Consider the following 12,926-nt stretch of genomic DNA (forward strand, 5'->3'; position numbering starts at 1 on the left):
CCCCCAAGACTGACCTCTTTTGTCCTGTCCCCTCCAACCCATCCCACTCCTGTCTCTTCCCATTCCTGGCTCATTTTATAGTGCCATTCTCCTCATCTAACCATTCCCAGCCTCCAGTCCTCGGTCTCCTTGCCCCTCCAGTGCTAGTCTTACCCCCTCTGGGAACTGCATCTTAGGCCTAGTCTCCACCCCACTCCCAGTCTCCTTCCTCAGCCAATTCCAGTCTTCCCCTCCACTGGTTCCCACTCCCAGTTTTTCTCCCCTCACCCCCAGCCTTGTCCCAATCTACTCCTCTGCTGTTACTTTCAGTCGGACTCTTGTCCCCTCTGCATTTTAGTCAGGTACCTTCCCTTTCCGTGTTGCCTGGACTCCGTCAGGGGACATTACGGATAGCACAGGAGAGAAAGTCTCCCTGCTCTCATTTCTGGTGCCTGGCCTCATCCTGGCCCACAGCAGGTAGGATCAGCAATTTCAGGGGGGAAAGTCCTTTTTGAGCCCCGATAGCTCTGGGCTGGATCATATTTGGTCCCATATTTGGGGATGCTGCATGGGCAGTCTGGGCATATGCAGGAGCTGTCAGAGGCTCAAAGGGGCTATGATGCAAAATGTTGGGGAACTGCATCGTTTGAGAAATGGAGACAAGCGAAATGCCGTAGAAGATTTTCCCCATCTCTTGTTCCTCTTAAAGCTAATCTTCCAAGCAGAACTGGAAAAACAATGTTCAGCTGCTAACTGGGCTTGGAGAGCTAGGATCCTTTAGCTGAGCAATGGTTTCCTCCTCTTATTTTTATTTCACAGGCTACTGATTCTACCTTTCCCTATCTGCCCTGGCAAAATAGGAATCCCTCTTAATAGGAATTAGTTTTCGCTCTTTCTCGCTTTCTCTCTTGCTTTTTAATAACTCGGACAGCTCCTCACTCAGATAATCTTCTAGCGCTCACCAGCACCCCTTTCTGTAATGGGAAGATCAGCTGGCTGTATAGTTTACTTCAGTATATCCTGCCAGCTAATGGCAACTTTATTAGGTGTCTGCGGTGAGATGATGGGTCATGCGGGGGTGTTAACACCTGGATTTACAATCACAATGGTAGAGCATATTGAAGTTCATCACTACACTGAATTACTCAATAATAGCCTCTGGAAACATAAATAATCAAGAAGCATCATTTTTGAAGATAAGAGCCAGGAACATGTCTGGCTAATTGACCATGATGGAGTTATAATAGTGATATACAGTACAATCTCAGAGTAAAGTTCTCTATCGGGCTGCTACAGCTTAAGCACTGGGGACTCCCAACTCCACAGAAGTTTATTGATAGTGACTCCTTTTCAAACTGATCCTGCCAATAAGAAACATGATAGATTTTACACTGGTCTGATCTCCTGCAATGGACCATGGGCACAGGGTTTCCAGATGTCCTGATTTTATGGGGTCAGTTCTGATACTCGGGGCTTTGTCTTATTTAGGCACCCATTACTCCCCCACCTCCATCCTGATTTTCACACTTGCTATCTGATCACCCAACGTGGGCATCTAAGCAGCTTACAGCTGGTGTGAGGCATGGAGGATATGTATTAGCAGAAGCAGCCCAGAAAGCAATGCCTTGAACAATAGTGTCAGCTCCAGATCTGTTTGTGTTCAAATAAAAGATCTTGCAGTCACTAGGGCTCTGATTTAGCAGTTCATCCCTGCTCACAAAAACATTTAAGCATGTGCTTAATTCTAGGCATGGATTTCAGTCCCATTGATTTCAGTGGACCTAAGCACATACTTAAGTGCTTTGCTGAGCAGGGATAGACTTAATCACATTCTTAAATGCTTTGCTGACCTGGGAGCTAGATAACTAAATACGTTTTGTGAGCTGTGCAGCTGGAGCAAACAATAGAAAGCAGTGAAGACTCCTATGGGAATAGGCATGTGCTTAAAATTATATGTTTGCAGGATTAGTGTCTTGGGTTGCAAGCTCTCCAGGCGTGGGGCTGTGTCCTCCAGTGTGTGTGTTGCCCATTTTGGGAAATTCTACAAAATAAATAAAAAGAAAAAACAATTTCATGAAAATATTGTGGGATAAATTATAGGTATCGGTCATAACCCAAAATTGCTATAAACTATGATTCATAATTGAGAACTTTCAACCATGTCTATATCTGGTAATTATTATTTAATTTCCAGAAAGCATCATTTCCTCCACCTTTTTTCCAATTCATATTTTCACTATGTTTGGTCAAAAAATCAAAATTTGAAAAATATAGAACGATAATTCCCAAACTCAAAGGGATATTCAGGGGTACCAAACCCACATAAACCAACACTAGGAAATATATTTCCCCAACAACTTGCCAACAGAAACCTGCATATTTCACACAATAGTTCTAGCAATTAACACCAGTACTGGAACTGGTTGGAAAAATGGTGACAGAACATTTGTTTTCCTCCCCGCTGGTTTCCTAGCAGCTCACCTGGAATGCTGGTGGGTAGCTGAGGGCCTGTGAACCCCCACCGCCAGGCTCATGGCTTCTCAGAAGCCTGGGCTTCCAGGGGCCATGGCTCCCAGGGCAGCCCAACAGGAGGACTGGCTCAGGGTCAAGGACCCTGGCGTGTCTAGGATGTGCTTAGGAGCAACCTGATATGCAGACTGCTCCAGAACCAGGGGTCAACTCCCTTTTATGGAAAATGTCAAGATTTTTAGTTTTCATTTTGAATCTGAATGAAACCAGATTTCAAAACATTGAAATCTTCTGTGGAATGAAATTACCTTTCTCCACCCACCTATGTCCAGTAATAGTCATAGTAACGGTACCAAGAGCCACAGTAGAAGCAATTAGCATTTTGATGCTGTAAGATGCTCATAGCTGCTATCATGGGTGTTTTGGTCCTAATCAAGTTAGCTGCAGACAATCCATGGAGCTCTCCAAGGCATTAAGCCCCATGGCCATGGTAGAACTAAACCAGGAGATTATACAGTTGTTTTCTCTGGTTGTAAATGCAGGGGCTAAAATATTGATTGTGAGCTGTGTCTTTGAGGGAGCAAGCCAGCAGGAGAAGTTATGAGTGTGTCTCTGACAGAAAGTGGAGACAGAGCAGCATGGGCACAGAACTTGCTGGAGTGGTAGACTTAGGGATTTCTGAGCCAGGAAGCTGCCTGCTGGATGTTCCTACTGTGTTTAGGGAAACACGGCTTTGTATGCTGTTTTTGGTGAACAAATGAGATAACAACAAGTATCGACCTGACTTGTAGTGTCAATTTCTTATCCTGACAGAAGCCCTGCAAGACTCCTGAATTTTGGCTAACTGCTTTGGGCAATAGTATGAACAGATTAAGCTGAGCAGTTGGATTAGGCTATTGAGTGGAAAAATTACTGGGAGTAACAATAAACTACAAGACAGTGGGGATCAGGCCTATAAGAGCAGGTGCCATGTCTTCCTTCCACTGTTCAGCTGTCAGATAAGAATTTGCCTAGACAAAGGCATCCTAATGCAGGCTCAGGGGATCTCAGTGTCTATAGGAATCAAGACAATCTAAAAACAGCTCTGTTCTGCTTCAGAAAGGTAAATGAACCTTCTATGGAAAGCAGAGGTGTGAAAGGTTCAAAAGAAACCCATTACAAGCTTCAGCACACACTTAGTGACAAGAATTGCGACTCTATATTTGCAGTGCACAGCCTTCCCCAGGGACTCCAAACTAACATGTGAAGTAGAAGCATCACATTCATTTCAGCATTATAACTTCTTCCCTTAGATGCCAGTGCAATTGTTTCCAGCAATCTCATTCCACATACAGATGAGGATTCTCTATTCTTATTTGGGGGCAGGGAGTGAAAGTTTATTTATAGAGTTGCTCAGAACATTTTCAACAAAAAGACATTTCGTCCAGATCTGCTAATACATTACAGCTGAAATGTTTTGTGGAGAAGATTTTTGGGAAGGTTTTATTTTGGACCAGGGTTCTCTGGCCCCCTCTCACCAGAAAGAGAGAGAGAGAGAGAGAGACCTAAATTGAAAACCTGAGGTTTTTTGATCCAAAATTGGATATTTACACCCAATTCCATTTCTCAAACAATTCCAATAAGGTTTGGTTTTGTTTTTGTTTGAATGCAGAATGAAAAGAAATTTTTAAACTTTGAAAGTTGCCGTGCAACAGAATTGTCATCTTCCACACAGGTGTGGTCATTTAGTTGTTTTTGCTTGACATTTAGTAGCAGGTTTGAGTACCTCGACTTGGTTCCTTTTTTTTTTTATTTTTGAGACATTTTGTGTCAGTGTTCTCAATCCTCTTGTTCTCTCTTTCACTCTCACTTTATTAAACCTACTAAGTTAAAGCCAATGCTACAAAGTCTTATCTGCCAGTAGAGGACACTCTTTCTATTAACTGACATAGCTAGAGAGATACCCCAGCAGTTCACACCCATTTAACTCCAACCAAAAACCAGCACCCCAAAGTCATTGTGAAAGGAAACCATTACACACAATCTTTATTTGGGGGCAGGGAGTGAGTCCAGCGAAGGGCAACAAAAATGATTAGGGGTCTAGAGCACATGACTTATGACGAGAGGCTGAGGGAGCTGGGATTGTTTAGTCTGCAGAAGAGAAGAATGAGGGGGGATTTGATAGCTGCTTTCAACTACCTGAAAGGGGGTTCCAAAGAGGATGGCTCTAGACTGTTCTCAATGGTAGCAGATGACAGAACGAGGAGTAATGGTCTCAAGTTGCAATGGGGGAGGTTTAGATTGGATATTAGGAAAAACTTTTTCACTAAGAGGGTGGTGAAACACTGGAATGCGTTACCTAGGGAGGTGGTAGAATCTCCTTCCTTAGAGGTTTTTAAGGTCAGGCTTGACAAAGCCCTGGCTGGGATGATTTAACTGGGAATTGGTCCTGCTTCGAGCAGGGGGTTGGACTAGATGACCTTCTGGGGTCCCTTCCAACCCTGATATTCTATGATTCTATGATTCTATTATTATCATGGCATATATCTGTCCTTTGGGCTCTGCTATGCTAAAAGTTTGGAATGTGTGCTTAATGCTAACAACAAGGCATTTCTCTTGTGTTGTATCACTTCATGCTCATTCCACGATTGCCAGCCCTAGTGGTCTTTCCTTACAACTTGTCTGCCCCAGACACCAGCTCACTTTGATCAGAGGGACACTTTCACCTTTCTTAACCCCTGGATGCAATTATTCACCTGTTCCTGCCACCGAGAGTCAGACGCTTCTCCTAGTAGGGTTCCAATATCTACTACCAATGGAGTTACACCAGCAGAGAATTTGGCCCCTTGACTTTTTAGGATCTAATTTCTGAAAGGCCAGATAAGCCAATGTGATGATAAAAATGTGTGTAGTTTTTACATTTGGATGCCTAGCTCTTGTGTGCAATTACAGCAATTGCGTGTGCAAATCAGGTATTTGTTTGTCCAAAGGTCCAACTAGATGCAACCATTCACATGTACCCAGTTGGTATCCATGAATTAGGTGCTCAGTTTCATGCATGTATTGCCACACATGGTCTTTTGGAAAGTAGGCCCTTAGACCCTTCTCTCATCAGTTGGAGTAGATTTGGGTTCAATTTGCATAGCTCAGAATGCTGTTCCAAGCAGCCATGAAAGCCAGTTTCTTAAATATGTTTGCATCTGTTCTTTTTTTCCAATGCAAACTTACATTTTATACAAATGCAAACCAAGCAGCTGTGTAAACAGAGGTTCTGGCCTAGGAATTTTGCCTGTTTCGCTTTCTAAAATACAAAAGAACAGAACTCTTCGGCTTTTTAACTATTGTGATATATTACTCTTTGTAAATCAGTTATAGGCTGATGTATGTCCCTCAGGTAGGATATCTTTTCTCACTGTATACTTTCTTTAAGCTGGGCTTTGTTTTACCGGTTCTCCTCCAGATGACAGTAGGGTGTCCAGAATGCCTGAACACTTCTTGAGACTGGAAACAGTCTAGCAAAAAACCTTTTTTCACTTAAAAAGAGGCAAGTAAAATTTCTCACTGACCTCCACATAGATGCCAGAACAGTCATCTTATATCTACGCAGATGCAAAATTTTAAGAGCAACTTAAGCAATAAAGGAGACTAGATGAAGCAGCAACAATAATCTATTGTGCCTTTTGGAGCCACAGTGCTTTGCGCCGCGAATCAAAGCCCTGCAAATCGTGTAAACTTTTGATACAGTGATCGTTGTGTTGCTGAGTTGAATTCAGTGTCCATTTTTTGTCTATAAACTTTGTCTGCAACTTCAAAAAAAAAGGATTAATCTGTGCAGCATGTATTGTGTGTGTACTTTTCCACTTTGGATCAAGCTAAGGCTAAGAAATTCATTTAACCTTTTAGTGTCAAGTTTGATGGACCCGAGGTGACACTGTACTTTTTCATAGTGCAGTACAGTTTATGATTGCAATAAACCTGGAAGAAAAATTGATGTTGACAAAGACTGTGTGTGTGTGTGTATATATATATATATATATATATATTTCTTCCCCTCTTGGTAAGTCAGAACACTTTTAAAAAGCAGTAGCCTCTCACATATGCTATATGGACAGGGGTAGTCATCAATCATGTCCTTTCATAAGTCTTAACTGATGAGTTTGACTTTGGACCTGAAATCTTTGAGTGAGAGATCCTTTCATTCATACATTTACAGATTTGGAGGCCAGAAGGGGCAATTATGATCATCTTGTCTGATCTCCTGCATAACTAACGCAAGTCAGTGCATTGCATCTCAAAAACCAAGAGGCCAAACATGAACTCAACATCAGTTGTTTTGGGATGAAATTTACTCATCCTATAGGTGCCATAAACCTTAGAGTTATACACTCTCTCTTAGAGCCCATACCGAGAAAACTAAAGCCAACGTTAGCATCTCAAACAACATTCTCAGCAAGCTGGTTACATCACTGTGGGGTGCAGACCCACTCACTCTATGATCTACAGCACTAGTACTTAGTGAATCCTCTGTCCAATACACTTGTGCAATGTGGGCATAATCACCTCATGCAAAGAAGCTAGACCCTGTACTGAATGTCGCTTGCTGCTACATTACAGGATGCCTTAAGCCTACCCATGTCAAGATCCTCCTGATACATGCTGGAAAGTTGCTAATAGAATTGAGTGGACAAGGCAATGCACAATTCCAAGACATCTGCTATATGAAACAACACCATTGCTGAGTCAACTGAAGTCATGATAAAATTATCTTGCCACCGTTAAAAACCTCAGACTGTCTCCCAAACAGAAAAGAGTTCAGTTATGACAAACGAGAGTGAAGAACAACCCTGTGGCCTGTGCGCTACAGGTAAGGGCACCTGTCACCCAGTGCAGACCACTCTGGACTATGTGGCATTGCCTTAATCAACTGTACACTGGAGTTGGCCGATCTAGAAATGTGATGATCAAGTGGGGCTACATCATTGGCCCCAGTACTTGTGACTGTGGCAGAGAGCCTCAAAATATAAAGCCTCTCCTGTGATGCCAGCTGCTTGAGCATGAATGTTTTTATGGTGACGTGGTGGAGAGCAGTGATTGGGCAATTGCATGTGGCAGGAAGCAGTTTGAGGACACAACAAGAAGACCTTCTTGCATAACACAGACCGTAGTGTCAGAAAATTAATTCCCTGATCCTCTCCCTTAGTGACAAACACTCTCATGCTGGGCATCTCATAAGAGATGGGTGGGGGGAGGGATAGCTCAGTGGTTTGAGCATTGGCCTGTTAAACCCAGGGTTGTGAGCTCAATCCTTAAGGGGGCCATTTAGGGATCTGGGGCAAACATTGGGGATTGGTCCTGCTTTGAGCAGGGGGTTGGACTAGATGACCTCCTGAGGTCCCTTCCAACCCTGATATTCTATGATCTCTTGCATTCTCAGATGCTCAACAAATGGTCTCTGATGTCTAGCAATACCCCAATCTCTGTTTCTGATTACTAATGAGTAGGCTTTGCAGACATTGACATAGATTTTTCTAATTTTGACAGATAATATCGATATTTATTTTTCAGCCCTTTAAAGCTTTTTATCCACTTAAATTGTCCAAGTTTCATGAAATTATGGAGGAGTCAGACAATAATTATTTACTGAGAATACACATTGAAATTCTAAAAGTTAAAGGTTTCTGACCATTAAAACAAAGTGTTAATGTCACATGTCAAACTGTACAAAGTAAATGTCTTTAAATGAAACTCAAATAAATTCTCAAGCTGCATTTTTCTTACTTTGCCTATCTGTAAATTGCAATTATCATCCATAGAAAAATCCTTTCATCAATTAGTGTGTATATGGTGAAATCACCCTTTACCACCATTTACCAATAAAAATCTAATCCTTCCAAGCCTCCTTAGGAGGCTCCCTTTCTTTCCTAGAACAACCTAAGCATACATCTTTGTCCATTTTGATCTCAACACCACATCAGTAAAAGGACTGTCACCCCAAGTCTGCCACATAATGAGCTTCATATAATAGAAAACATGAAGGGAAAATGCCCTTCCTTACCCCAAGTGGTGCTCAGCTAATGTCTTGAAACATGAATATTTATTGAGTAGTGTGTACTCAATAAATCATGGCACACGCCCTCAAGGAATCCATTTTGAAGCACTTGGAAGAGAGGAAAGTGATCAGGAACACTCAACATGGATTCACCAAGGGCAAGTCATACCTGAACAACCTGAATTATAGAATCATAGAATCATAGAATATCAGGGTTGGAAAGGACCTCAGGAGGTCATCTAGTCCAACCCCCTGCTCAAAGCAGGACCAATCCCCAATTAAATCATCCCAGCCAGGGCTTTGTCAAGCCTGACCTTAAAAACTTCTAAAGAAGGAGATTCTACCACCTCCCTAGGTAACACATTCCAGTGTTTCACCACCCTCCTAGTGAAAAAGTTTTTCCAAATATCCAACCTAAACCTCCCCCACTGAAACTTGTGACCATTACTCCTTGTCCTGTCCTAATGAATAGAATGCCTTCTATGATGAGATAACTGCTCTGTGGATATGGGGAAAGTGGTGGATGTGATATATCTTGACTTTACAAAGCTTTTGATACAGTCTCCCACAATATTCTTGTCAGCAAGTTAAAGAAGTATGGATTAGATGAAAGGACTATAAGGTGGATGGAAAGCTGACTAGATCATTGGGTTCAATGGGTAAGTGATAAATGGCTTGATGTCTAGTTAGCAGAGCAGAGTGCCCCAGGGTCAGTCCTGGGGCCGGTTTTGTTCAACACCTTCATTAATGATCTGGATGATGGGATGGATCGCACCCTCAGCAAGTTCGCGGATGACACTAAGATGGGGGGAGAGGTAGATATGCTGGAGGGTAGGGATAGGGTCCAGAGTGGCCTAGACAAATTGGAGGATTGGGCCAAAAGAAATCTGATGAGGTTCAACAAGGACAAGTGCAGAGTCCTGCACTTAGGATGGAAGAATCCCATGCACCACTACAGGCTGGGGACCGACTGGCTAAGCGGCAGTTCTGCAGAAAAGGACCTGGGGATTACAGTGGACGAGAAGCTGGATATGAGTCAACAGTGTGCCCTTGTTGCGAAGAAGGCTAACAGCATATTGGGCTGCATTAGTAGGCGCATTGCCAGCAGATGGAGGGAAGTGATTATTCCCCTCTATTCGGCACTGGTGAGGCCACATCTGAAGTATTGTGTCCAGTTTTGGTCCCCCACTACAGAAAGGATGTGGACAAATTGGAGAGAGTCCAGCAGAGGGCAACAAAAATGATTAGGGGGCTGGGAGACATGACTTATGAGGAGAGGCTGAGGGAACTGGGCTTGTTTAGTCTCCAGAAGAGAAGAGTGAGGGTGGATTTGATAGTAGCCTTCAACTACCTGAAGGGAGGCTCCAAAGAGGATGGGGCTAGGCTGTTCTCAGTGGTGGCAGATTGCAGAACAAGAAGCAATGGCCTCAAGTTGCAATGGGGGAGGTCTAGGCTGGATATTAGGAAACACTATTTCACTAGCACTGGAATGGGTTACCTAGGGAGGTGGTGGAATCTCCATGCTTAGAGGTTTTTAAGGCTCGGCTTGACAAAGCCCTGGCTGGGATAATTTAGTTGGGGATTGGTCCTGCTTTGAGCAGGGCGTTAGACTAGATGACCTCCTGAGGTCCCTTCCAACCCTAATCTTCTATTATTCTACTGGAACTGCAGGTTCCATTGCTATTCAGATCCATGTCTAACCCTTTTTCAAGCCCCTCTCATCCCTTGTTCTGTTTTTCTCATCATTCTCTTATGTCCATCTCTCTCTCTCTCTCTCTCTCTCTCTCTGCCTCATAAAAGTTTAAACACAAAAGGACTTCTATGTTCCCAGGTAAAATAAATGGTCAATGTGTGCCTAGTAACAGTTCATAGCCTTTTATTCCCCCACCACCCTGCATACAAAAATTAATGGGATGCACCAGTATGCCATTGCGTACTTGCCATGTAATTTGTTATAAATAATAATACAAATGATTACAGGGAAAGCTACAGCTGCTGGGAACGCATTAGTTTGCCAGCACGGGGATAAATAAGACAGTTCTCTCTGTGGGTGACTCTGTCATCACGTTTTGTAGCGATGCTGCCCAGCAGGGCTAGCAACGTGAGTCCTGCCGCGGCCAGTCTCAAAGTTCCTTCAGAGAGAAGCTGGAGGGCGTATGCCCTTTTAAAGAGAAATGAGAAGGAAGAGTTAAAAAATAAGTGGCTCTGTGATGGGCCTTTGTGTTGGATGCATTTAATTGCCCACAAGTCCCATATCCTCCCTCCCTTGTATTATTGCACAAACCTGCTGCATTTCTTCAGGAGAGCCGTTACTCAGGTTTTATCTTCTACAGAGACAAGCTGTAATTTCTTTTATAGGGCGGAAAAAGACTCATAACAGAGAAAGCAATTACAAAAGCAACAGTAAGAGCCACGGACAGAGGAACGATGGGCTTGTGGATTAAGGCACAAAAGCCGGGAGTCAGAAGGCCTGGATTCTATATACAGTTCTGCCACCGGCTGTGCCTACATTTGGAGCTGGGGGTGTGACTCCCAGCTCATGTAGACAGACTGGTGGTTTTGTCATGGTAGCACAGGAGACAGTGAGCAGCGGCAGGGGCTAACCTCCCTAAGTATGTACTCCGGAGGTCCAGATGGGTTTGTGTTCAGGGAGGCTAGTCCCTTTTGTTGTTTCCCAGGCTACCATGTCTACGCTACTATTTTTAGTACACTAGCTCAGATGAGAGCTAGCAAGTGTATGTCTACATGAGCTGGGAATCACACCTGCAGCTCCAAGTGTAGATGTAGCCACAGTGCGGATTTGGGTAATTCACTTAGAGCCAGGGATGTGCTGGAGTGGGGCTTTGGGGAACCTTTTGTTAAAGTTCTCCTACCAAACTAGGAGAGGAGTTTGGAGATTCTCTTGCTTCTGATGGTGCCTACATGGTTATTATTAAGCATTTACACTGTAGTAGCACCAAAAAGCCTCAGCCAGGCTGAGGCCTCATTGTGCTAGGTGATGGATGCTGCTATATTATTATTATTATTATTATTATTTACTACACACAGTGATGAATTTTCTGTCTGAATGATGATTTTCACAGAAAATGCAGTTTCCCCAAAAATCTAATTTTCTGTGGAACAGGACGCACAAGGGAGTAAAGTGTGAAGCAATGAGATTAAGTTAATAAAGTGCACACACAGAATGGCAATAGAAGTACAGAATATTATTGTAAATTAAAAGTCGCCCTGGAAGTGGTTGAGATTTTTCAAATATCAAGATTTGGTGAGCCTCTTTAACCAACATTTTTTGAAAACTGGATGCCTAAAGTTAGGCTGGGCAAAATTTTTAACGCAAAACTTTTTTTCCCCACTGCAAAATGCAGATTCAGGTGACTGAAACAATTTAGCATTTCGGGTCAATTTTGTCAAATTGTTTTGGGCCGGAAAAGAAAAATAAATGGAAATGACAAAACAGTTTGTTTTAGCATTTCATTTCAGAATGATTATTTTTTTCAAAATTTCCTACTATTTTATTTTATTTTTTAAAAAAAAAAGGGTTTTGAAGATGACCTCATCTTTGAAACTTTCCCCAAACATTTCATTTGCCAAAATCTTTCAAACATTTTCATTTCAGGTCAACCCAAAACAATTTTTTTACATATTAATATCTCAATTCAGCCACCAAACCACAAAATCAGTTCTACGCTCAGCTCCACTTCTAAACTCGTAACTGGGCTGCCAAACTATAAAGGGACTGATATTCAGAGGTTGTGCTGAGTATTCCAAGCTCACATTACCATCAATAAAAAGAAAAGGAGGACTTGTGGCACCTTAGAGACTAACAAATGTATTAGAGCATAAGCTTTCGTGAGCTACAGCATATGCTCTAATAAATTTGTTAGTCTCTAAGGTGCCACAAGTCCTCCTTTTCTTTTTGCAAATACAGACTAACATGGCTGCTACTCTGAAACCTGTCATTACCATCAATGTGAGCTGTAGGTGCTCATCACTTCTAAAAATTGGAAGGGTTAATGCTTAATTTTAGGTGTCTAAAATGTTTTAGATGCTTCACTTTAGGTGCTCAGATAGAAAAATCTTGGCCTAAATTCATGTGTAATATTTTGTTTGTCTATTTACTTTTAGTTTGATCTAGACTGTAGATAAGCCTGTGCAAATGGGTCCGAAAATAATGCTGAAGTGTAGTGACAAGCTGTACTACACTGGTTTGAATGTTGCTCAGTAAAGCAAGCTTTTAAAACAAAAGCAAACAAAGCCTGTCTATATTAGAGAATTTCAAGGCATTCAGCAGAGGATTAAATTTCAATGTTGTATCCCACATAGGGAAACATAAGACTATTTTTCCACAGTCTAATAACACTCACTGTCAATTTAACTCTCTTTACTTTCCTGACCTGCTCCCTGCTCATTGATGAGAACTGGTTATGTGTGTATGAAAAATGATATCAAG

The sequence above is a fragment of the Natator depressus genome, chromosome 5, assembly GCF_965152275.1.
Source record: "Natator depressus isolate rNatDep1 chromosome 5, rNatDep2.hap1, whole genome shotgun sequence".
NCBI lineage: Eukaryota > Metazoa > Chordata > Testudines > Cheloniidae > Natator > Natator depressus.